Source organism: Pagrus major, chromosome 9 (assembly GCF_040436345.1).
Source record: "Pagrus major chromosome 9, Pma_NU_1.0".
In the NCBI taxonomy this organism is placed as follows: domain Eukaryota; kingdom Metazoa; phylum Chordata; class Actinopteri; order Spariformes; family Sparidae; genus Pagrus; species Pagrus major.
In genome coordinates, this window is record NC_133223.1 from 27,393,608 (window position 1) to 27,419,676 (window position 26,069).

Genomic DNA, 26,069 nt, shown 5'->3' on the forward strand with positions numbered 1-26,069 from the left:
AATTGTAATTCAGTACCACAATGGATTAGATGTAGAAAATCTTCCCTCAGCAGCTGGTGACTTTGATATCATGCACCAAATTATACTGTTAAAAAATGCACACACACACACACACACACACACATAGGGAAACACTTAAGCACAGTGAACAAGGAAAGCTTTCTCTGCTATGTGAATGAGTAGCTATGGCTGAATGGTTGAGTGTGTCCTCTGTCTCTGTGAGGTCGACAGCCCAGGGAAGATTAGGAAGAAGCGCATCAAATGAATGAGAAAGGAAGAAAGAAGAGAGGAGAGGGAGAGGGGCTGTGGGGCTGATGGCTCAGGAAAACCCACTGCATTACACTTGCTTTAAGGGAATTATCTCTTTGAGAATTCTGCAGGGTCTGAGAGTGGACATGGGTACACACACACACACACACACACACACACATTAAATATCTCTGGGTTTAAATCTCTCATTTAATCTACATCAGTCTGATCGGCTCCAATCATTTCTTGTTTTTCCTCGTGGTTACTGTTTTTGTTTCAATTCCACCTTCCAACCCCTGTACCCAGAGTACACATTCACATTAGTCAAACCTCCGCCAAGGAAAACAATTCTGTTTGATTTTCAGCAGGAATATGGAAAAACTACTTTTTATTACATTTGGTGGAAGGGTGTGGCATGGGCCAAAGAAGAATCCTTTAAAATTTGGAGCGGTCCCGAGTCACAGGCAAGATAGACTTTGGCCTTGGTCCAACAAATGCATACCTACATCATAAAATCCAGTAGATTGTATTAAAATTAAATATTGACAAAACCTAGCCAATTGACCCTTCTTATGTCCCGCTCATTTTCGCCCTGTGGTCCAATAACATTTGAGCAAGCTTAGTACCCGGAAGTACCTCGGTCAACTTTCCCGTTTTCCCTCAATTTTCTCAAACTAAGGTGTTTATACAGAAACGTAAATACACACATCATGCAACCAATTATACTATTCCTTACATCCAAATGGGAATTGTGAACTGTCTGTAATAAACTCCATGATAAAATATATCCACACATATAGTGGCTGCGCTTGCAGTTCACAGAAGTGTTGACTACTGGACTTTGCGGAGGTCTCCGCTCTCAGAGGGCCTTTGTAGTTGTTAATGTGTTTCTGTATTATTCATTACTAGCCACGGTCTTGCCTGTGGCATGCTTCATGGGTGGCTTACATGCACAGCTTAGATGCAAAATACTTTTGCTGTTTTGTATCCTGACAGATTTTGGTGTAACACTTCTATAGCTGCTAGTTGTGAAATTGCAGTAGAGCTGTTAATAATGACAAAGGGTCTGTTGTTGACTGGGTGCGGGACCCTAGTCAAGAGAGTCTGTGTCGCTGACTGGTGGCGAGTGCGCTTGGCAAGGAAGTCAAGGGCGGGGCTGCATTGTAAATAGAAGCTGCTTGAAAATAGTCAGTCTCCCAGACATGCGTCACCACAGCCAGGCCACAACACAGCTTCCTGCCCCTTATCCCATACTGGTTCCATATGTTCGGTTGGCAGCATGCGCTACACTGTCACACAGCTCTCAGTTCCTCGTGTAGATGACAAGAAATTCCCTCTCAGTGCCTTGATATGCGAGCAAATGTTTTATAATACAAACTTATTTTGCCATAATCAGTTGTTTGTCAACACGAAGAAACAGTTTCTAACATGGTTATGCTACCATGTTGGTCCGTGATGATTTTTTTTATCTCAACAACTATCAAATGGATTGCCAAGAAATGTGGTACACACATGTAGATATACACCACATCCGGGATAAATTGTTCTGTGGTGCTACTCTAACTTTCCATCTAAAACCATCATCAGGTCCATTTGTTGAATACAAATGCCTGAAAAAATTGTGGCAATCCCATCAGCCCCCTTAACTAAATGGTAGCATGCTAACACATTAAGCTTAGATGGTAAACATGGTAAACAATAGCTTGATGTCAGAGATGCACTAGCATGGCTGTAGACTCTTGGTTTTGTTGTCAGATTTAACCTGAACCTTAAATGATGGTACCGTGTCAATAGAAAGTGCCGACTGACAGAATAAGCTGCTGTTCTAAAGCTTTCTTGACTGTAGTATACAATCAGTGGTGAGAGAACGTGCCTGACTAGTGATGGCTTGGGTGGTCCATGTGGGGATGAGATTGATGATTGTTACCATGGTTAGATTTTCAAATGATGCTTAACGCCCTACATTATAATTTTCCATATACGCTTCTGTATCTGCCACTGGAATAGTTCGCATTATGGATAGTAAAGACTTATTAATTCATCGTTTTTTCAGTCACAAAATAGGTTTTTAAACTTGCCATTGTCAGACCGTCCCTGTTTGAAAAGAACAGCAAACCCTATTCCCTCTCCTCTGACATTTGTGCTGACCTATAACTTTAGTAAACAGTTCAATCCCAGCTGATGCTCTTGGCATTTGGCAGCCACCCAAAGTCGAGCATTTAGAAAAAGCCATTGACAATAAAAGTAACTACTGTGCATTTGTTATTAAGTATATTAAAGGGCACTCTTGCTTCATTTAAGTGGACGTGGAGGTTGCTGGGGTCATGTTCACAAACAGGTACGCACAGTTATGAGATGGAATTACTGTGCATATATAGACATTTGATGTTCTACATAAAGAAAGAAAAAAGAAGTGTGCTTCAGGTGGTTTTACAGCTTGAATGCAGTATGGAAGCATTATTTCTCACAGTCTTAAAGCACGTACCTCTGCAGCTTCACCCCTTTTGGTATACCTGTCGTCGTGCCCCGTCCTTTTCTGACAGTCGAATTGGGAAGTGCCTCCGTCTCCGCTCTCTGGATAACATCTTTTTGACACTTTTTCTGAGGTTAGCTCACCTGTTCAGCACAAAGTACACTCAGCAAATATCTAGCCTGAAGCACTCAGTCCACTGCTGTCACACATCATGACATGAGTAATGGACACTCTGGAGAGTTGTGTCATCTGAAAAAAAAATGTCTCTATACAAGAGCCATGCTAAATGGATTTCAGCCGTTCAACTTCCGACGTGTTTGTATTGTACTGACCAGACTTTATCTACGGCTTATTTATTTACGTTTGTATTCTTGGTTTTGTTCGCTATTAAGTTAATGTTTTCTCTGACACAATAATAAATTGAGCCCAGATCTGAACCTGATTAGTCTGTTTTATATTTGATTTAGGTCGGGACCTCATTTGTCTGTGTTTACATGTGGTGCCGGTGCAGGAAGAGTGAGTGCTAAACCCTCCGGGCCACGGAGGATGTTGGCTAACTGAACCCATCTGTTGCATTCGCCAAGTGTATACCATGCTAATCAGAAACTTGTTCACTTTGAGTCGGAACAAATTTCAGTATTTATAGTTTCAGAGTGAAGATACAAGTTTACTGCTACAGTTTTTACCTCTCATAGAGTGATGGGAATGTCAGTTGGTTGGTCCACACTTAATGTATATGTATATATGTATTTCAACTGACTTTAAAGCCACCAATTTATCAGAATGTTCACTTATCCACTAAAATATCTCAACAACTATTGGATGGATCGAAATTTAGCGCAGACAATGATGGTTGCCAGAAGATGACTCCTCAAAACGTTCTGGTTCCTTCACGATTCCTCATCATCGTATCAAAATTTTCCCCGACAGCCAACATGGCTATGGACTCTTAATATCAAGAGCCTGCATAGACTGATTATTGGCCTGGCTCATTATCAGGGCCGAAAAAAAGAGCTACCAACAGATCAAAATGTTCACTTATCTCAAAAATACCTCACAAACTTTTGGGTGGATTGGAATTTTGTGCAGTCATGGTCCCCACAGGATGAATCCTTAAAACTTTGCTGAACTTTTCCTCATCATCACATTAAAAACTTCACAGAGCTGGCTGCATGGAAGAGTTAAAATACACTCTGATAATTCTAAAGTTACTTGAGATTGACAGATTATTAGGCTGGCCTATTATTGTGGCTGATATTCAGTATATTTTGCAATTATCAGTATCAGTGGTTTTTGTGTCTGATTGGCGATAACAGAAATGTGTTACTTTGGCTCTAATGCAGCATCTTTCTTCTGTTTGTAGCAATCAATCTTTGGTCTCAATCAATATCCCGCCCACAAGATTATCTGATTGGTTACACATCACAAGTAATAACCTTTCAACAATGAATAATCTGAATCTGCAATGTAACTATTAACTAAATTAGATAATAAATGTAGCTAAATGTCAGCTGCAAATAAACCACATCGGTCAATCCCTAAAAGTTACCATCAACATGACTGGACTGGCAGCAGCACCTCAAACAAAAACAAACTTATTTTACAAATTATGCAGTAATGTAGAACAACTTAACCTGAATGAACACTTACATTTTCATATCTTTTTACATCAGATCATGTGCAGGGTCCTCTAATTTGAATTGTTTATATTACACAGTGATTGAGTGCAGTTCTCGGTCACAAATTTATCTGAAGTGGATGTCTGTGTTTTGTGTGTTTGTGTGTTCATGCCTCGCTAGCAGCTCACTGTTGCCTGTAGTGTAGCATCAAGTCACGGCTCAGACAAATTAAAACCGCTGCGCCTGCCGACTCTGCAGTGATCACAGAGGGACAAAACCACAGCACGTACCTGACTACTGAAACCCAGATATTTTTGAAAAGTTTACGTCCTGCACGGAAAGCAAAATACAGGGGTCCTGTCCGTGCCATTAAAAGTTAACAGATGCATACACGCAGTCACACACAAAGATGCGCACACAGTTTTGCCCGTGGTGACACCTTGGGATCACAATGTATGTGATGGAGTCAGTCAACCGAGGGTGACCTCTTTTAATGCAGCTGCTCTGTTTAGTCCCCCTCTAATGAGTGGTTGTGACTCATAATCTATACTGTGGACTAAAGCCTGAGGGTTGATCAGCCTGATGGTGTGTCATTGCATTTGTGTGTACAATATGTAAAGCCCATGTCATACTATGTTATGCAAAGTGGCTCTGAGACGTAATTTGTCTTGATGGGGGTGACAATTATTTATGAAGCCTATGTGTTTCCTCTAAGCGAACAGCATGTAGCCTTTTGAGCAAATGGCAAGAGTTGCGCTATAGTGTGGAGGTGTGCCAAAAGATGTAATAAACAGTTGTGTGTTTTTTTGGCCATTGGTTAAAATAGGCTAGGTGTGTTGACAGAGTAATAGGTTTGGGCTGATATTAGATTATATATCGAATATTGCGATATTTCTCACCTTGCTGGCCCTCTAGAGTTTAGAGGGAGGGGGACCGGAGACAGACTAGATGCATCTTATATTGTAGGCTATTCCATTATGTTTGAAATTCATTCTCTGCACTGAAGCTCTTATTAAAAAGTACTTACTTAATCTTATTTAGTTATTCATAAGTGTTGTATGTGTTTCTGTAAACGGAAAGGTAAAGACATGAACAGCACATCAACCTCTCGGTCCTATGTTTATTCACACTATTCATACTGTTAATTAATCACAGGTCAATGGAAAATACTAAAACAAAGTGTAACAGTAGCACAAGTATAGAAGATTTATAACGTCATCTCAATAGTGTCTAACAGTTAAGATCATTACACCGCACATAACCTGTGTTAGAAGTTTGTTAACATGAGCTAACATCCATTAAGATAAGCTACAGGCCGCACTAAATAAGGGTTTCCTTTCTCCTTACACCATTCACCCTATTACTAGACACTGTACCATCAAAATGATTTTGAATGTTATTTTAAAGTAAAAAAAGTTTTGTTGCTTTGAATCAGGCTTAATTATGTGACTCTTTCTCTTTAAAATTAGTTATGAAAGGGGAATTTTTAGGACGTTTTCCTTTTTTTTTTAATCAGATAATAAAATAGTTTATATAGTTCATTATTAGCTGGGATTGTGCCTTATTTGAAAATATTGTTCATGCCTTCAGCTCTTGGCCCTAAATATAGTTAATGCCTTCTTTTGGCGTTTAGTCAGGGTTCAGCTGAAACTGAACCCACTGTAGCGCCTTGTGGGAGTTGGCCTGAAATGTGTCTTTTGCTGTCTTGTGCACTGGCAAGATGCACCAAGCTGTCAACAGAGGTGTCAAAAGAGTCAAAAGTTTCTGTGAGCAAGCAAGAAAAGCAGATGGGTCGGGGAAAAAACAAAGGATGCGGTTTCTCCTCGGAAAAGAGGAAGAAATAGGATATGCATTAGAGAGCTAACTGAACATGTTTAAAAAACATGCATTAGAGCTTTTAATCCCTCATTTATTTTAGCCTCAGGATGGTTCATTCTCGTAAAAAAAAATAATTGGCTTATTGCTTTGTTGTTCTTTAAGTATTTCATTATGACTCTCACTTGACACATCAACTTTCAGTCTAGTGTTGCATCAGAAATGTGTTCATGTCACATTTTGACATTAACAGGGCAGCTTTGATCACATGCCTTCTACTTCTAAAGACTGATGGGTGCTTCCTGTTACAATTCTCTCAAAAACTTTATTAACGAGGCTAAGTTTGCTGATCTCTGCTGCCTGTACAATTCACACTCACGCAGCCACTTTATAGCTCTTTGCTATTGGCTGCTGAGCAGCTCCATTAGATCGCCTAAATGTTCATTCCCTAAAGATACCTTTGCGGCGGCATTTTGAGTAAGTGTGAATGAGTCATTCACTTCTCCCTCACAAACTTAGACAGTATGTGACTTCCATCCTAATCCCTGACTTCAGTTTTCAGAAGTTAAGGCTTTTTGGCAGCTAACAGGCTCAAACAGCCATCAGCTGTCACACCATCTGCATAATGATGCAGAAGTGTGCTGAAGTTTATTGCAGTTATATTTTACCGCCGCAGCATCATCTGGCCTGTCGGGTTTACCTGCAGAGATGTGTCATGCTTTTCAAACAGAATTTTTAAAAAAGGTCACTGATTTAGATGCAGAATCCTGATGTAGTTTGTAGCTTATTGATCCAGTGAAGAATCAAATGAGCCTCTTTCAGAGATGTGAGGGCAAAACAAACTGAGACACAGAAGTGCTACGACAGATAAAACAAACAAGTACATCTAAACAGTGAATAATTGTCAGTGGAACCAGGAGGTCATGTTAAACTAAAGTATATTTATATTTGCCAACTTACATCATCAGTCATCGTTAATTTTAATTGATGGCGGCTTTTTGTTCACTTACGCGCTCCACAATTCACTTTCTATCTTAATGACACCATAGGGCACTTTCTGATTAATAAACCAACTACCCAGTTGCCAGAATAAATGTTTGCAATGTATGTTTCTGCAAACCGCTTTACATTTCTTTAGGTTCTGTTTTATGTTTTATGTTGTGAAAACTCTGTGCTTATGGGTTTGTTAGGTTAAGGCACAACAACCACTTGGTTAGGGTTAGGAAAATATCATGTTTTAGCTTAAAATTCCTGTTCTGATTTCCACAAACACAGCTGGAAACGCCGTGGTCCCTCATCAGACATATCCAGTGGTTTCACGCTTATAAATATTGAAACACAGTCTTGAACTGTGGTCACTGGCTTAGCAGCCTTTTCGCCTGTAATTCCACCACCATGCCCTCCATCTCCCGATACGACAGTCTGGTCATAAACATCTCATGTGAATGTGATATGACATGTTTTGTGGAATGTCAATATGATACATACGTAGGTCTGTAAAACGTACAAATGTGATTGTTATCTGTTGTTTGCAGAAATGTTAACTGCTTACATTTCATCCTGGTGACTGGGCTGAAAAAAAAAAAAGATCAGAAATAAATCTGGCTTTACAGAACCAACACCAATTAGTTAGAAATGTCATGAATAGCCCCACAAAAAATATTGATTGTCACAGATGACATGCTTTTCTTACAATTTGTGTGGCACTTTGTGACAAATTACCATTTTTCGTTCTGGAACATCTGTGGACATCGGGGCATAGCCTTGAAGCACATCTCTGTTTCCCTTCAAGTTCTGACTAATGCTCTTGTGTTCTCATTTCTATGATTTTCAGCAACTTTGACAAAAGGGTAAGAATACTTTCCAATGTTACTGGATACATATGAATGAGATAAAGGGAATACTTCAGGGACAATGGAATTCTTCCTTCACTGCATTGTACTGTCAAAATGACAGTCAGGACAGTCAGGGGAGAGGAGTGTAACACTGACTGCATTTTTTATCAGTTTGGTCTACAAACTTTTCTGTAAATATGCAGCATTAAATTCAAAGGTCTCGGTAAGGTATTGACTTTCTGTTCTGTTTTCCGTTTTATTTTTTCAGTCTCACAGAAAAAGAAATGTGAGTTGCTTAATCATATAGTCTGAGCTGAGAATGCAGGTGATTTGAGGATGTATGATCAGCCCAATGATGAACCAATATTACTGTTTTGTTTTCTTATTGGTAGCAAGCAACAGCATCTCTCCTTAAAGGGGAATTTTGTAGGTTTTCAACCAGCTTTGTATATTGGTAGTATATGCAAATGAACAATGGTGTACTTCTCCCCATTTTCCCAGCACCAAGAGCCCCCACTCTTTTGTCGGCTGAAATCCCTGAGGTAAGAGGTCCCCAAACTTCCTCCTTTGGAGGGCCAAAACTGAACTTAACGGCAGGATCAGGGCCAAAAGCAAACATCTATTGTATAGCATTTCTAAGGGGCAAACTGTTTTTAGGATCACACTCACCCTGTCCACCATTATCAGATTGCAAAAATGACAAATTAAATTGCGATGCTAGATATTTAAAGAACATCTTTTCTTGCAAAAATAAACAGAAATTTATATCAAAAGTATTTAAAGGTGCAATCTGGTGCAATCTGGAATTTGCTGCCTGTCTCATTCATAATTACAACAAATAGGACAGAGCATATCACCAGAGTAAGCGCTAAATGCTGCTAACAGTAGCTACCATTAGCTAGTTTACTTAGGTAGTAGTGGAGCTGGTGGTCCGGACTGAGCTTGGAACGAGGGCTAGCTGGTTAGCTTGCTAACTTCAGTAGATAGCTTGTCAACATAATACTTCACATATGGTTGATAATTTTAGTTTACTTTTGAATGTTCCCAACTAGAATTCTTATGCCCCTTTAAATATGTATTTTTATTCTCTAGAAACATCGGGTAGGCCAATGTGAACCTAATGGCAGGCCAACTTTGGCCCACAGACCCCACTTTGGGCAGCCAAAGAGATAGAGAAAGTTGTCACTTTCTTTGTTGAACTTGATCGAGTGAGAGGCGTCGCACCAACCCCTGATAAAACTTTTAAAACTAGGCTTTTTTCTAGTAAAATGTTTGTCAGAAACATATAAGTCTACTGTTTGGCTGCAATAAAACCAGAAATCATTGCAATATAGCTCCTGTTCTGTGAAAAACTATATAGGTGTAATACAATACTGTTTGTTACCAGCTAGACGCCGTGCTGTTTTCTGTTTCAAAAACCAAGCATTGTCCAACTCGCAATACATCTCCCAACAGCAGGAGTGTTTATTGTTCTGATGTGGCACAGAGCATTGTGGTTGTTGTGGGTTTTCTACCTTTTTGTGCAAAAGGTTATAACACAGCAGCTTTTTCTCAGTTTTCTCTGGTCACGTAGCACCAATTTCAAAAATATTTGCGCCTTTCTACTGCATAAACAGCCAAGTTTTAGTCAAGGTTTTTATGCAGTGTTGAAATACCTCTTTAACCAAGTGAAAGGGAGAACCACAGATCATTGAACACTGTTTTGGCTTTCTGCCTCTGGTAAATGTTATGTCAGAAATGCAAGTGAACTTTTTTCTCCCTCTATGAAAACGGGGTTAATTGCGCTGCGTTGAAAGTTTGGATCAGCTTAGGGCCGGCTCCATTAACGGCATGAGAAAGTCGCCGCATGAGAAAGTTTTTTTTTTTTTTTCACAAATTAAGGAGCGACATGACGTGCAAAAGCTCATTTAAGAACCAGAAACCTAAGCATTTTGTTCCTGCTTCATTAACGCTAAATTGCTTACCAGTTGTTGTCTTTAATGTATCACGATTGACATCTGCCAACGTGTTCGGCTGCCTACTTGGAACTGCAGTGTTAGTTGCTAAGAATGCAGAGTCTGTGCAAAAACCACTGAATCAGGAGCTGTATTCAGTAAGACTTGCAGCTGCTGAGGATTTTGAGACAGACTTAGCATCACAGTGAAAGCCAATGTCAGGCTGAAGCACATAATGCAGATTTTTTTGCTACTGCTGGGGGGAAATAAGGGTCATCTCTCTGATGCAAGTTATTCCCCTCCATTTCAGCAAACTAGTGATTCTTCATGCAGCGTTATAATGAGATTTCTTTGTTAGAGGCTTTGGTTTCACTACAGACGTCCTCATAGTTTCAGAGCAAGCAACCTTCCACCTCTGCTGTCACCATCATATTTTTAATCCACTGCTCTCGATATGTAGCGGAGGAGGCACGACTGAGGCCCCACAGCAGATAGTAGTCGTGGCTGAATATTCTTAAACTCAAATTGATGTGTTCATTACTGCTAAATTAGCAGTAGTGCCCTTAGAGATGAGGCTGCTCAAGTGCTAGCGTAGCCTTTCCTCCTCTTCTGTTGCATTACGCTGTCACAAGACACAAGAGAGAGAAAACACACAAGGTGAGTCATAGCAACTCACAGCCGACTTATGTAACAAATCTTACACCGTATTAACAAAAAGCAACCGAGGCCCTTGTTCATGCAGTACACAGATGATCCGGATCCATTGTTTTGTTGCTCTTTTGTCCAACATTGCTGCATTGTGCTCATGTCAAGCCATACAACTGGAGAATAATGAGAAAGGGGTTGGTAAATGTAACGAGACCATGTCAAGGACATTCTTAATTTAATAGTATTATGGATTCACATTATCCTTCCGAGGTTTTTCACGTAGAACAACCAGTTTTTTCTTTATTGAATTAACGCTGGAGCTTTCGGGTCAGAAACAGCTGAGTTATATGAGTGTAGAAAACTGTTTCCTGAAATAGTGTGTTTGAATTTAGGCATGTATTCAGTAGGCACAACATGAAACTACTTGCAGGGGTGGTGTTTGAATTTATGATTTATACAAGTGTGTTGAGTTATGCCGTTGGTATGGAAACAGCGCTGACCTACAGTATTTAGGCGTTTAGGGTGATATAACCTGAGCTGTGGGCTCCCTACGCATAAATATGTAAGACTCCTAATGCGTTTGGTCACTCTTCCTGAACTTGGTTCTAACACTGAAAGTCATATATGTGTTGTGACATGAACAGGCACATGGCATGGCAAAATATGTAAATTCAGGCTAACTTTGAGGAAGGTGACTCCTGGGTAAGGAATCCTCGTGGCAGCTCAGAGAGGTGTAGAGCACCTTGGTGGATGTCTTGAATACCGATGATGGACACACACACACACACACACACATACTATATCCACAGGACATTGGAGGATGTGTAAGACGGAGTGTTTTTTTTCAAGCAAGTTGCCCGTATGCCCAACCAGATAACATATGGTCTGATACACTCACCCCCACAAGCCTTTTTTTTTTTTTAAAGGGACAAGCAGTGCGGAGCTGCTCTGTTAGAATAAGATATGAGGCTTTGAGCTCAAAGAACTTAATTTGTTTGGGTAGGATAATGAAGTTTGGCAGAGTATATATGATAATAAAGGTATACGATCTTGCAATTGTCATGTAGTATGTTACCTGGTATCGATGCATTACATGTACTTATGATAAAAGTCTTGTGATGCCTGAACTTGTATCTTTTGCTCTTTTCTCTGTCACTGTTGAAGGGCAGCGGTTGGTTAGTTTGGACAGGATGAGATAGGGCTGGGTTTAAAAAATTAATTTTCTGATTCAAATCAATCTTCATTTGAATGATCTAATGCCGGCTTTTTCAGGACTGATACTGATAACGATTATTAGAAATCAAGGAGACTGAAAAACGATGTTTGGGACCGATATTCATTTGCAGTAAAACTGAAAATCTTTATTTTATTGGCAATCTGACAGAATCACTGGATTCAATTCGATCGATATAGAACCAAACCTTGTGATTGGGAACATCAGTGGCAATAGCCAGCTCTAGTGTGAGACAAGTAACCTGATTTAAATTGTTCTAGAAGTCTGCGTCTCAGTTTCAGTCGATGCTAAACCTTGCCAGAGTCACATCCATGTTTTGTTTCCCAGTTAGGTCTTCTTGTGCCTGCAACAGTGGAATCTCTGTCTCTAATGTGATTGGACAATGGGGCAGCATCTGCTCCCTTTTCCCGACGCCTCCGTGGATGTCTTGGCTGTTTACTGCCACTCTGTTTTAAGTGCTGTTTTGAAATGTTTTTGCTGTAGTTGGTGCCAGTTAGAGTCAAGTTGCTTGGAGCAGGGTCAGGAGGGTGCTGACAGGCGGTTTCTTCTTATATCCCGGTGATCTGTGACGTTCCACCGACTGCCTGAAGAGAGATCCGTGGCCTTGTTTCTTTTTATTGCTCCTTTTAAGAAATGTCGCACCCTGCACGTGACCCTCGTCGAGCCATATTTCAGCACTACGGTTAAAGCAGGACCTCCCTATTGATGGGATTTTATGCGGGATCACTCTGGACCAGATTCATTTATTAAATATTTGATGAGAAATCCGATAATCTCAAATATCTCTTCTCTTTTTTAATATTTATTTTGAAGATATTAACATAGCAGAGCATACATTATAGTGTATGAACCAGTCCAGAATACTTGATGTATAGAGCCTCAACACACATATCTAATCATTTTCCTTTTTTTCCTGCAGGAGCTGTGTGTGGCGTTTGTGGACTGCAAAGGATTGGAAAAAAGACACAGCTTTCCTCTTGACTACTCAGTGGAACGGTGAGTCCAGAACTGATATTTCTCGCATATAGCTGGCCCGACACAGGTGCAACAGTGGTCTTTCCAGATGACGAACATCTAAGATAAATCCTAAGGTGGAAATTTTCTGAGAGGATGATCGGATAAGAGAGAAGCGCAAAAAGAGAACAAAAAAAATCATTAAAAAATAGGTTTTTGAAGAGATTTTTGAGTGACGTTGTTGCAGATACACTGTGTGCGCTTGACAGCATGACAACCCACTCCTGGTTGTCCTCTTTGATCAACAGAATCGAGCCGTGACATTGATATCTCGTATGCAAAACAAATTCGTGTCTAAGCTACGGCGTGCTGACAGCATGAATGTTTCAACCCTGGAGTTACTCCAATGACCGGTGTGCCAAATGAGGAGTAACGTTACCAATCAGCCAGAAATTAATAGGGCTCATATTCTGTACGAGACAGAGTTCATAAACAGTGGTGTAACTTATACCTGTAGCTGTTGCCAACTCAGCTCACCCCTCCTGTTTCACCTTTACATCGAAAAGAAAAACATGCAGTTTTTGCTCTCTTTCTTTCTGCCTTTTGTTCTCGGAGGGCTTTGAGGAGTACAATTCATATCTCTGCTCCAGTGCTGCTATTTTTAGAATGGCTCAAATATCAGGGGATCCTCGACTCTTCCTCCATCTCTTTTAGTCTCTCACTGCCTGTCTCCTCCACTCACCTCTGTTCGATTCAGTCTCAAAACCCTTGCTTTGTTGTGTACAGATGATCAATCGTAGGCCACGGAAATGCATTTATGTATGTCCACAAACCACTTGTGTCCCTTCATGTTGTGGTGACTCATTCACTCTAGATCGGTTTACTCATCACTGGAAGCACTACTCAGCCTGCAAAAAAAAAAAAAAAAATGGTTCTATAATAATGTCTGTGGCTCTCCAGGAGCTTTCTCAAGTCTGAAAACAATAACTCAGATGATGTCATAGTGATGTCATAAGGTTTACTCTACCTTGGGCTTGAGATTTTACATTTTCAACTGAAAGCTTTCCGTACGAACTCTGATTGTAGAGTTTGAAAGACTCCCTCGGGGTGTGAGGGTATTTAACAAAAGAAACTAATCTAGTTGCATTGTGGGAAGTGTAGGATCTAGTGTTTTTAGAGCTTCAGCTAGAGACTAAAAGTCAGCATATCCTCCGAATCAATTTTGACATTGCTTTATAAAATGTTGTCTCTTACAAGTCCCTCAACTTTATGGAAGTGCAGTATTTTCTATTTTTTATGCCATGGTGCAGTTATTGTTCATGGAGAGTCAGAGACAGCTCTGACACTGCTGGTGTTACTGACAAGAGGAGACATTTACAGCCCCCCATGCACTCCTCTTAAATTGTCTCCATTTTCCTGCTGGGCGCTGGGGGGGTTGAACTGTCAGGTAGAGAAGGAGGGCCGCCTTTAGAAGATGCTGATCAACGCATGCTGCTACATGGGGGTTGTGCCCGTGAGCGTTCAGGTGATGGCACCTTGCTGCCTTTGTAAGGACTTCCTTATAGATTAAAGGTGTTGAAAAGTTTAAGAAATGCATAAAACAATGCTGTCAGCTCTGCCTGTCTCTGTAACATACTGACTCCCTCATCCTCCACTCCCATAGGGAGAAGATGCTCCTAAACTGCACACAACATGACCAGCTTCTGTATCAGACTCAACAAGCACACACATATTTTGCATTCGCCGATGTAAGCACATATTTGTTTGCTTACATCGTCAGACTGCAAAACAGCCCTTTGCATGTAGACATGTGAGCTAGAGCTGCTGTTAATTTGCGGTAGTTTTAAAGCTGAATTTTTAGATATTGTTCTCTGTGCGTTCAGACATTTCTGTGTATTACATTCCTGTAATACAACCTGTGGCAGCCTGCCTCCACCTCACCTCCATTATTGTAATAGATATTTAGCGCAGTTTTGGCAGGATAGCCAACACTCATACAGTTACAGTGTGTCATGTTGCTGCTGGGTAGCAGAGTAAGACGGCCATTTGAGAAGCTTGTGACAACCCAGTTGCATATTTTTACATGCCATTCAGTGAGTTTCTGATGCTTCTGATCTCATTGTGACTTATAACAAAGATATGCAACGGAGGCAGGATATTTCACTGGTTAAAAATAAACTTTGTTGTTCAAAATTACATCAGTACACTGAGTCAGTAAACCTTCTCTAGGAATCTAACAATTATAAATCACCCCAAGCATCCTTTTCTGTATTGAAATCACTTTAAAAAAAAATTCTACCGATATATGCACCTACAGTGCCACCATGAATACATGAATCAGCTAGCAAATCTGGAGAGGGAAACTGACAAAAGACTTTACAATCCCCACTTTATAAATGGACTGTAAAACATCATGTATGCATCCCTCAGTACATTCTGTATTCTGCTTGATGCCCATGATACACGATACAGTGTCAGGTCCTCACTGAATGATGGAAGATGAGAGCTGTGTGTGATGATAACACACCTCATTTAATCATTTTTTCTTCTTGTTGCTACAAAGGTGTCTGGCTCAGATGATTTAATCTTCATACCACCAGGAACTGGGCCACAATAACTCATCGGTGTCATGAGCACCATAGTTTCCACGTGCATCTAAGCTGTGCACCACTGAAATGAAATGGGAACTGCTGCAAGAATGACCTTTGGTCTTGCAGCTGGGACTTGTAATGAATGAATTTTGTGCGTTATGTATGGAGCTCAGCATCTGCAAGGTGGCTAAATCAGAATCCTGATTTGAGTTTATCCCTTTATTTTTTCTCTGTATGAAGACATGCACATTGACACAAACACACACAAAGATATGGAAATACATCCACTCACACTCTATTTACCATATGCGTAGCTGCTCATGTTAAGAACCCAAGGTTTTTTGCTCAATCAGCAGAAACCAGGAGCATTGCTAAGATTTCAGGCTAATGTCGGTCTCCCACTTCAGTTCAAGCATTTCAAGTCAGAGCATTTTGAAATACTGCACTAGAGAAATCATCATCATATATATTTAATACCTCTGCTAACCGTGTGCACAGAAATATGTAGATTCTGTTGAAATTTTGATAGCAAACCTGCTGGGCTGACCCACATTAGTGAAGGACCATTAAAACTGCTCTCAACATTATTGAGTTCCAGCCCGCTGAAATGATTAAAGGAATTAAATCATTTTCAGTAACAAATGATTTTACCCTCCGCCAGGATTTTTTTATATATTTGCCAATTAATGAATACCTGCATTAATGTCCCACACCAGGGGCTTTCAAAGTCAGGACACAATGGGCCCCCTGGAGACAGAAACAAGCATGTATTTGTTTAAATGTTGGACCATTAAAAGCCTGCTCAATTAACCTTAGCAGGTTTATAGGGCTGTTTATTTGTGATAGACAAATGGGATAATGGTGTCCTTGGAAAGTGTAAGTCTTACTGAATCTAGAACAGTGTGTCAGACCTATGTGATTAGATTTGACTGAGTTATGACTCTAAGAGGAGTACAATCTTTGATGAAGATTTGGGTTTTGAAGGGTTGTAAAGTAGAGCCCGACCGATACTTGATTTTTAGGGCGTAAAAGGTTATATGAGCCAATAAATGCACATTTTTTGCAATGATCCTTCATTTATGTTATCTGATTGTCCATCCCAGTCGTGTGAACCTGATAATCTCAAGAACGCCTTGAGGGAATTTCTTTCAAATTCGGTACAAATGTCCACCTGGACTGAGAGATTTTGGTGGCCAAAGGTCAAAGGTCAAGGCCACTGTGACTTCACAAAACACATTTTTGGCCATAACTCAAGAATTCATACGATAATTCTGATCAAATTTGACACACAAATGTCTAAAAGGATATAATTATTAAGTTAGGACATTTGATATCCAGAAGGCTCGAGGTTAAATGCACTGTGACATCATAATATTCAGCAAAAAATGTTCTTGACATTATTCAACACCACAGCCCTGGAGTAGCAACTTGACTGGTCCGTGGAGTCCATTCCCATTCCTGGGAATGTTTTATCTACAGATTATCCCGAGCATCTTTTTCTGCATTATCATCTGTAAAAAAGAGGATTTCATATTGTTGCATATAGGACAACATATATGCTGACAAGATATATCTGTGATAGGCCAATATCAACTGATAATATCAACCAACCAATATATCAGTCTGTGTTCACTACCATTATTAACTTCCCCTTTTTTTCACCTCCAACACCTGCATGCACATGTCCCTTTCACGCAGTATCTTTGCCTCACAACTCTCCCTCTCATCTCATAGTTTGCAAACTTCTGTCCCACACCAGTCCAAAGGTGCGCTGACCCTTCTGGCTTAGGCTGGATGTAACAGATGGTCGTGTGTTTTTTAGGTCCCCAAATTACAAACAGGCAGCAAGCGTGGTCTGGGTTGTTCAGTTGCATATGAGATTGATCGAGTCTGGAAATTGTCCCCAGGAGTCCGAGCTTTGCCGACAAGGTTAGAATAAAGTGGGAGATATTTTTACATTTTGTGTTTTTGCCCTTACTCAGAGCAGCTTGTGAGGTGTGCTTTAGTAGATTATGCCGATTAGAAAAATCCAGGGAAACAAAGGGAACAGGTTCAAGAGTCAAAAGGTCAAGGTTGAAATAAAGCTGCTTTAGTTTTATTTGTACTTTAGAGACGTGAATGTCTTAATCTGGCTTCTGTTCAAAAGACCTTTCTAACATCTGTCCTCTTTTCTTATATTCTAGTCCACATAAATCATTTCCTTCTAATGTTGCTTTTGGATAGTGAGTGATTTTGCGTCTTTCCTGTTGAACACATTCACACGGTCTAATGAGAAAATCAACATCAGCATCCTAAAATAGCTTAAAGTAAACCTTGCGTTATATTTTAATATAATTATGTTGCTGTATTTGCATTCTCTCTCCTCAGATGCTCCGTCACCATATGTTCTGTATGGTCCAGTGGCTCACAACACTGCATCACACTGATTAGCATGTATTTATATGTGAAGAATCCATCTGCAGAGTACCTGCGGGCTATCACACACTGCACCCACACTCTGCTGATCTATTTCTCACTCTCACAGTTCTTTGTTGCCCTCGCTAGCTGTCGTACAAAAGAAAATCGTACACGTACACTGGTTTCCATCTGTGCCTGTGACCAACAGGAGACGGATGGATCCGGTATCAAAGGCCCCATTTGTTTTGGAACCTGGAAGTGGAAGCGGTGAACAGATGTGAAAACAATGTAGTCACTGAGGCGAAGCCGTAACAGAGGTTGCTATCACTGATCGTGTAGATTCGACCCAGCAGAGTCAGTCTGCTTACTGTCTCGGTGACATCTGTTTTGCACTGTACAAAGTACAGATGGGACCTACTGCATCTGGATCACTGATTAAACTTCATAATACTTCAGTGGCAGCGGTTTGTTTACATGACTTAAATGTAACAGCACTTCTATGTACTTCTTGTATAAATGATTTACCCTAGGTGTTATTACTTGGTGACATGTTGTGTACATCATCTGTATTAGTATGTTTATTCATTGGTGGCATTTTGATTATGTGAAAATCAGAGTGTCCAGTTTCCAAGTGCCTGATACAGTATGTAACTCAGCCCATACCAAAGTCAATTGAAGAATAATTTTACCATATATATACGTATTGGGTAAATTTACACACACAGGACAGAAATTCAAACATATGCACCAACAGGACCTATACATATGCATTAATCTATGGAGAGGTGTCAGAGCAAAGGGGACTGCCCCACATCAGGCGTCCTGAGCAGTTTTTGGGGTTGGTGCCTTGCTCATCTCTTCAGCTACCAGTCCAAACTACCTGCTGACTGGTCCCTACAGCTACAGCTACTGCTGCCCCATATTTTGAATATGAAGCTACCAATTTTCCTATATTCATTTTTTAATACAAAAGCTGTACTATAATACTACAGAAATAGCCAATCTTTGCATATGTAGGCCACGTAGAGGCATCAGTATTAACTTGACACTGTTTCATACGGCCCGTCCTCATCAGAAAAACTACCATACCAGTCTACTGAGAGAGCAGCTTATTAAAGCCCATATTTATGTTTCTTGTTAGATGGCCACTTTTAGTGGCTATAGTAATTATTATTGCAGCAAAGAAGGAAGTCAAGTGAAGTAGTATAAAGAGCGACAAAGTTTGCACAGGGAGGAGGTCGAGGACAGATGTGTGGGTCCAGCAAGCACTTGACTTTCAGGAGACTGCTTTTTGGGTCCAGTGTGACAGCGAAGGTCAAGTCAGACAGTGAAGTTATATACGTAACATAGTTATTTTAACCCAAACCACAATGTTTTCCTAAACCTAACCTAAGTGTGAGCGTTTTATGAAGGCCTGTCGCTGGTGTGCTGCAACGGTCATGTTATCTTGGGAGCGGTGATATATGTCGTTTTCAGAATCACTGGTTGCAATCGCTCCATTCATTCATTTAGATATGAGGATGTGTTGGTTTCATAACCAGTTAGAAAGTTTCTTGTAGTACTTAAGTTTATCACTGCAGAACTGACCTCTCCCCAAAACAGCTATTTCTCCAAATGCTGAAGTGTTGCGTTATGTAGAAAAAAAAAAAAAAATACTGGTTCTATGAAGAGTTTAGAGGGACGTGTTTTGTTTTCCAAAACCCAAACTGCAGTTAACACATTTGCAGAACTTATAGCAAAACTGCAAGCAGTCTATGAAATGCAAGGAAACCAGAAGCATTCCCGACTAACTAGCTTACTACAGCAGTCACGCTAACGTGGTACTTACAAGTAGTTAACTCCCAGTTCAGGACTGTAAATAAACTATTTCGCTTCTACTGCCTTTGAGCAGGTCCTGAATGCAAAATACTTGATTGGGACATCCCTAATTCCTAGTCTTCTTCTGTATCTGGTGTAAAGTTGAGCTGCTCAATATTAAAATGGTAAACACTCGTATGCAGATTTGTTCACATGTTCGAGTTTTAAAAGGACGTATTGTTGCCAATTAACACCATCTTGGGTAGATGATTACAGTTGAGTCTACCACTAATCTGGCACTTTCACACAATGGTTACGCACATGCACACAGATAAAACAGTACAGTGCTACTTACGGAAGCAGCCATTATTAATAGAAATCATCACACATGTCTACATTAGTTATCTGCCGGTATAATCACACACAGAGCACAGAGAGATGTGTGCACAGAGAGCTACAGAAGTTTTATTCATCTATTCATTGAGGTGAAGATTGGACAGAAGTTTGATACTGTAGGTAGACAACCATTCCTCGTTGGTTACGTTACAGTCTAACAATACAAGCAGTTTTAAATTAATAAAAAGCAATTTAGCAGCCACAATGGCCTCCAGACACCAGAGATAGCTTTATTTACACACATGCTTGTACTTTGCTCCACTAATCAGCCACCATACCAAGTCAAATCAGATTGTTTTGGTCTAAATCAATTTTCCTTACAACCTCACCGCTGTCGCCACCATTACTGAACCCCCCGTAAAGCCTAGCAGGACAGAAAGGCTGTGATTTGATCTTCCTCACCTTGATCAGATTACACACTGGAATTAGTATAATTACAGCTGTCGCTGATTAATGGGAAAGCTATAATTAGCTCTTTGGATATAGGGAGATAGTAAGTGTGTGTGTGTGTGTGTGTGTGTGTGTGTGTGTGTGTGTGTGTGTGTGTGTGTGTGTGTGTGTGTGTGTGATAAAGAAAGAATGGTTGTGGTTTGTTAAAGTGTTTGTGTGTGTGTGCATGTGCTCTCTAATGTTTCTGTGTGTGTAAACTGCCGTGTTAACAACAATAGAGAAGACGTAGTTCAACTGGTGTAAGTGTAATTGGCTGAGGCCTAAAAAATAATAATACTCAACTCATTATGACTGAAATCATCAGAGAATGAGTGTGCGAGCATAGAGAAGAAAATGAGTTTTGTACACACCAGGGTGAGTTTTACTCACACTGAAATTTTTACTCTTTTATTAACTTTACTGAAATGACACACAGGAGTGTAGCTCACACAGGCGTGTTTGTTGAAGCTTACATGAATGTGCAATAACCTCACTGTTAATCTCATTAACCTTTCAGCCCTACCTACAAAATCAATCTTCATTCATTACGATCAGCTGTTCACATGGAGTGTGCTGTCTCTGGCATAGCTCTACATCAATTGATTTCTATAGGAAATTATTTATTTATTGAGCACAATTAATATCCAAAGGCTGTTTAATCTTTGCACAGCACTTAGAAGAACTGAAGTTCAAAAGTATGGTGGATAATGGTGAGTTCTGGTGAGATTCAGTCAAAGGTTGAGAAGAATAGAATAATTTTAAGCTTGCTTTAAAACCAACTAAAGTAAATGCTGCTTCTTCACGTTTGTTTTGGACTGAGGACGAGATGATCAGAGGGCCAATAGGGTTCATACTGTCTTAAACCTAAGACCTGCGCTGAAATATTGATTGATTAGCTTATACTTTGTATACACATCAAGCCAAATGTGCCCAGTTACAGGGACGCAGAAAAAAACTGCCCCGACAAATATTTATAATATACTGCAGAAACAACAAAAGGAATTTGACGGACATGACTTGTGTTTTAAAAAACCTACTTTATAGTTTGGGGTTTGTACTAAATTGGATTGACATGAAGGGCAGCGTTTTAAAATATGTATTTCACAGCCTGTACATATTTCCACTCCTCACCAAACACATTATTGTTGGTTCTCTGATGGATTGAGGCTTGTCAGTTGAGTTTGACAACACACTCGCTTTTGTAACAGTTTGTGGATGATTGATTCTGAGATGGGAATAAGTATTTCAATTGTTGTGTGCCTGCATCTGCTGCCAAAACACAGTGTCATTAAGATTTGCTGGTTCCACTTCTCTTGTGCTACAAACCAACTTTGCCACCAACTGGCAGCAGTTGCTTTCTCTCCAGTGACCAGCTTGTTTGCATCCTTTTCATTCAGTTCTAACCTGAGGAGGAGAGGTCATTTGGCTGTAGTAAAAATATGACTTATTACAGGATTACACCCTGACCTTAGTTATGTAGTTGTAGTACAGTATCCAGGGGGTTAGCTGCTAACCCCCTGGATTATAAATTTGTCCTAAATAGGCTTGAGAACGCATTTTGCAACCAGAGATGATGACAGATTCTAAAATTTCCACTTTCCACTTATATGAATCTCTGAGTAGCTCCTGTCCCACTGGGGGGCCAGTCCATACAAACAAGATGGATGGTATAGAGCTGCTCTTTTAGCAGCAAAAGGACGGGATAAAGGGAGGGATAAGAGATTGAACTGCAGGATTTCAAATATTAATAGTGATGGAGTGTGTGTATCAGACATTGTGCATGCATGAGCCATTTGTGTGCACTCCAGGTTTTCAACAAGCTTAGCACCCCCTACCGCCACACAGCAAACTGCTCAGTCAGTAAGCAAGGCTATCCAAGCAGAATGGAAGAGCAGGCAGATGGACCCAGTAGCTAAAAGAGATCACGGAGATGCTACAGCTACCTCTGTTGCAGAGCTAAAGTGGTAAACTGAATCCATCTCAACTTCTCTGTCACATTCCCAAAAGAGCTGTAACGTATCGGAGATGGACCTCCCTCTTTATGTACTATCTTTAAAAATCCCAAATTGAACATGAGTACAGTACAGTATGTGGCTTTTATTATGAATTCTGTGTTTTACCAATACTTCAACTGTGATATTATAGTACTATACAAAGCCTGTAAAGAAGTTAGCATTTTTGCACAAAGTTGATGGAATTTTTTGGTGAATGCCTGAAATAATGTCTGTGGTTAACAAGAGTTTTGTTTTTGTCTTTTAAAAGGTGGTTGCTAACAAGTAGCTCAATAAGACTACAAAATTGTCTGGGATATTAAGCGTCATTACGCCAAACACAGAGACTCATCTACTCACTAGTCCGTCTTTACAGTTGCAAACTATACTAACTCTTAGCTTTAGAATTTGTGTATTGACTAGTTTATAGTTAAGTGTTTGTATAGTATAGTGTAGTAAGACGCTTAGTGTTGTAACGTTGAAGTCATGCGATCGCGATGTAGTTCGTTTACAGCCTAACATTAGCTAGTCAGGAAGATAGTCTTCCTGAATAAACAATTAGGTATCATAAACTTGTGTTTGCCACAGATCTTATTTTCTGCAATAATACAAAATCTAATTTAAAAATCCCAGAGCCCTTATGACAAGGTGGCACCGACACCGGGGCAATGCTAACTTTTTCTTTTTTTTTAACAATTTACAAAAATGAAACTATTTTTTCCACATTTAGCCGCCCTAGATTTTGGCTGGCAGGGAAAAACCCCAGCCTAACACCACAGCAGATTGCTCTCCATAGGTGATGTTGAAACATACAGCGCCCCAAACCACATGATTCACTCCCCGACCCGTCTCTCTGACACAGAAACACAGTACTTCCTGCAGTACTGCTGGTGTTGATTAGAAAACAAATTCCCCAATGTTATGTATTTGCACTGACCAGGTTTTAATTTTATAATCGAAAGATAATGCCAAAACCAACATCAAAAGTGTTATTTTGTTTTTTGAGATGAAATACAACAAATAAACAAGCATCAGATGGGAATACAGATCGTAATGTATTGTATATGCTGTCCCTTCAATATTGTTTGTAACTTTAAAAACTAAAACAGAATAATCCCTCTGACTGAAACACAATCAAAGCGAAGGCTTGGATAGAAACAAGCACAGATGAATAAGCTTGTAAAAGACCTTTCTAAAGACCCATTTGTTGTTTCAGTAGTCTGCTTAGGGAGTGTTTCAAGTGTTTTTTATTGGATCCATTCAGTGAGTAACATTTGATCTGTAGTGATGCTGTTGTCTCCCTGCAGCAGTAGGCACTTCCAACCTGACTGCGTCATGACATGAGTTTGCTGTCACATTTATCTGAAATGATCTCTATTATATAAGGACTGAAATAAGTGGAAGAGCTATGTCAAATCGACACAGCGCTACACGCATATGCACACACATATGCACACACATATTTCCAAATGCTCCAGCTGGTTGGCTGGCACTGAAGTCGGAGCCATACTGCTGGGACAAGACGTTTACCAATATGTCAAGTTTCTAATAGCAAAGTTCATTGACTCCGTTTACATGTACAAAATATTCCAGTTTTTGCCCTTTTTTCTAAAAAGACAATATTCTTGCGAAGCTGTTCACACAAGTGTCGTTGTCCACAAAACATTTCTGGAGCTTCACAGCAAAACAGCGGTAAAGCACTCTCTTAAACAACTGAAGTAGATAGGGACTTGTTTTAAAACATAAAAAAACACCTGAAAAAAAAAACGTAAAATTGCTTCAGTAGCCCTGAGATCCCAAACAGATAATGAAAAGACATTATTTACAACCTTGACACGCAGTCGAGCTTGTGCACCCGCTAACACTTTTAGCTTAGCAGCTTTAGTGAAGATTTCAGGTTTAAAAAGGGTGTAAATAACGTCTTTTCAAATTTATTTGGGATCTCAAAACCTGTTGATATCCAAGTCTTTCTAATTGTTTAAAAGTAGGTGTGCACGCATCTCTACCCCAGCCTGTCAAACTGTGGGCTAGGCAACGCACAGAGCGGACCTTAAACAGGTGAGAGCCCAAGTGAGACTCGTATTCTGAATGGCTGTATACATGTCCAAAGAATGCCTGTATAATATCGCCATATCCCATATGTCTTGATTGGAAAATGCAATTACATTTGTAATGAGCCTGGAATGAATTTTAATAAGCTAACTTGAGCTAAATCAGATATTACAGCCAGACCAATATATGATTTTTGAGTCAGATGCTGATACCGATATTATGGAAATTGCATTTTAATCTTTAACTGTTTGTCATATTGGCACAAATCAGGCAACATATTCCCAGATACCGATATATCTGTGATATATACTGTATATATATCATATGTACTTGGGCGTTGACATTTCAGTGCACACACATCACGGCAGCTCCTTGACAATGTGACCGTGCCTGTGTTAAGCTTCATGCTGTTCACGCATTCTGCCATAGCAAGGTTTCTTCAAGCCTGTGAAGTTCGCTGATAAAATTAGCACAGCAAATTAGCACTGATGAATCACTCATTATCAGCTTTGTATATGTTGGCAGGATTGGATGTTGTGGGCTGCTTTGCTTGCTCAGGTCTTCTATTTACAGGAAAGCAAATGGTGTAAACAAAGAAGATATATGTGTGAAAATTCAGTTTGTTTTCATGATGAACAGAAGGTATGTGGTAATGATTTTTTTCACAGCTTTCAACATCAAGTTGTCCATTTATCAAAGGCAAATTCAGGATATTGCTGAAATCTTGCTGACATCTGGAGAAACAAAATTATTTTTTAACTTTTTTTTAGTTGTCATTAAGTTGTTTTTTTTTTTTTAGGTAAAGGCAATTTCTTCTACTTTTGATTTCCCATTTATAGAAGATATAATACAGCTGAGTAGCTCTGAGTTAAAAAAAAAATACACCCAGCTTTACTCTTATGGTTTCCCATAGTGTTTTGTATTGTGTCCATAGAGAGAGGAGTGTCAGTCTGAAAGTGTTGTTGCATGAAGGACTGGATACAATTTCAAACAACAGCAGCACTTTAGAGGCACGCTGCATCTAAAAAGCTGACTGAAATGAAGGCAAACACAGCGAAGCAACAATTTTGTTACTCAAAGCAGCTCTGCTTACTTTGCTGCTTGTGGTTATCATTTATTGAAAGTGCCTCCTGCAGTTTATTTGTTCGTGTCACGCCGCACTTGCAGTGCTGCACATTAGGAAATTGTTCCAGGGTTTTGAACAGAGCACTATGGGGCAGATTTGACAAGCAGTTTTACCCAGAGCCCACTTGGTTACAATAAACATTGGATCAAGAGGAGTCAGGCTTTATGGAGCTCCTACAGTTTCATTAAAATACCTCAATCAGCCCTGATATTGATTTTGCAGATTGGCTCAAGACACCTCTATGAAAACATGACCACTTGTGTCCAGATTTCAATGTCAGGAGTAGATTGACCTTCAGAGGACAGAGCTTAAAGGGGACCTATGATTCCAACGGCTTTTTCTTCTTGCCCAACAATTTGTCATCAGTTTGTCATCAGCTCGTTTGTTGTTCAATCTGCCCCAAGCACAGCACCACAGCAAAGTGCAAGGATGCAACCATCCAGCTGCTCAGTTGGTCTACTCATACCGATGTGACTGGATGGATGGATTGGATGTAGTGCTGGGCAATATTTACAATATATATTGTTAG

General features: G+C 40.0%; 1 protein-coding gene across 1 annotated transcript in view; it reads left to right on the forward strand.

Annotated features, from left to right (window-relative positions):
• Window positions 1–26,069, forward strand: part of adarb1b (adenosine deaminase RNA specific B1b) — a 129,238-nt gene that overhangs the window by 33,530 nt on the left and 69,639 nt on the right. Inside the window, exon 2 of the mRNA XM_073473386.1 lies at window positions 12,727–12,803. The gene's annotated coding sequence lies outside the window, so the exon portion shown is untranslated. The remainder of the gene's footprint in view (window positions 1–12,726; window positions 12,804–26,069) is intronic.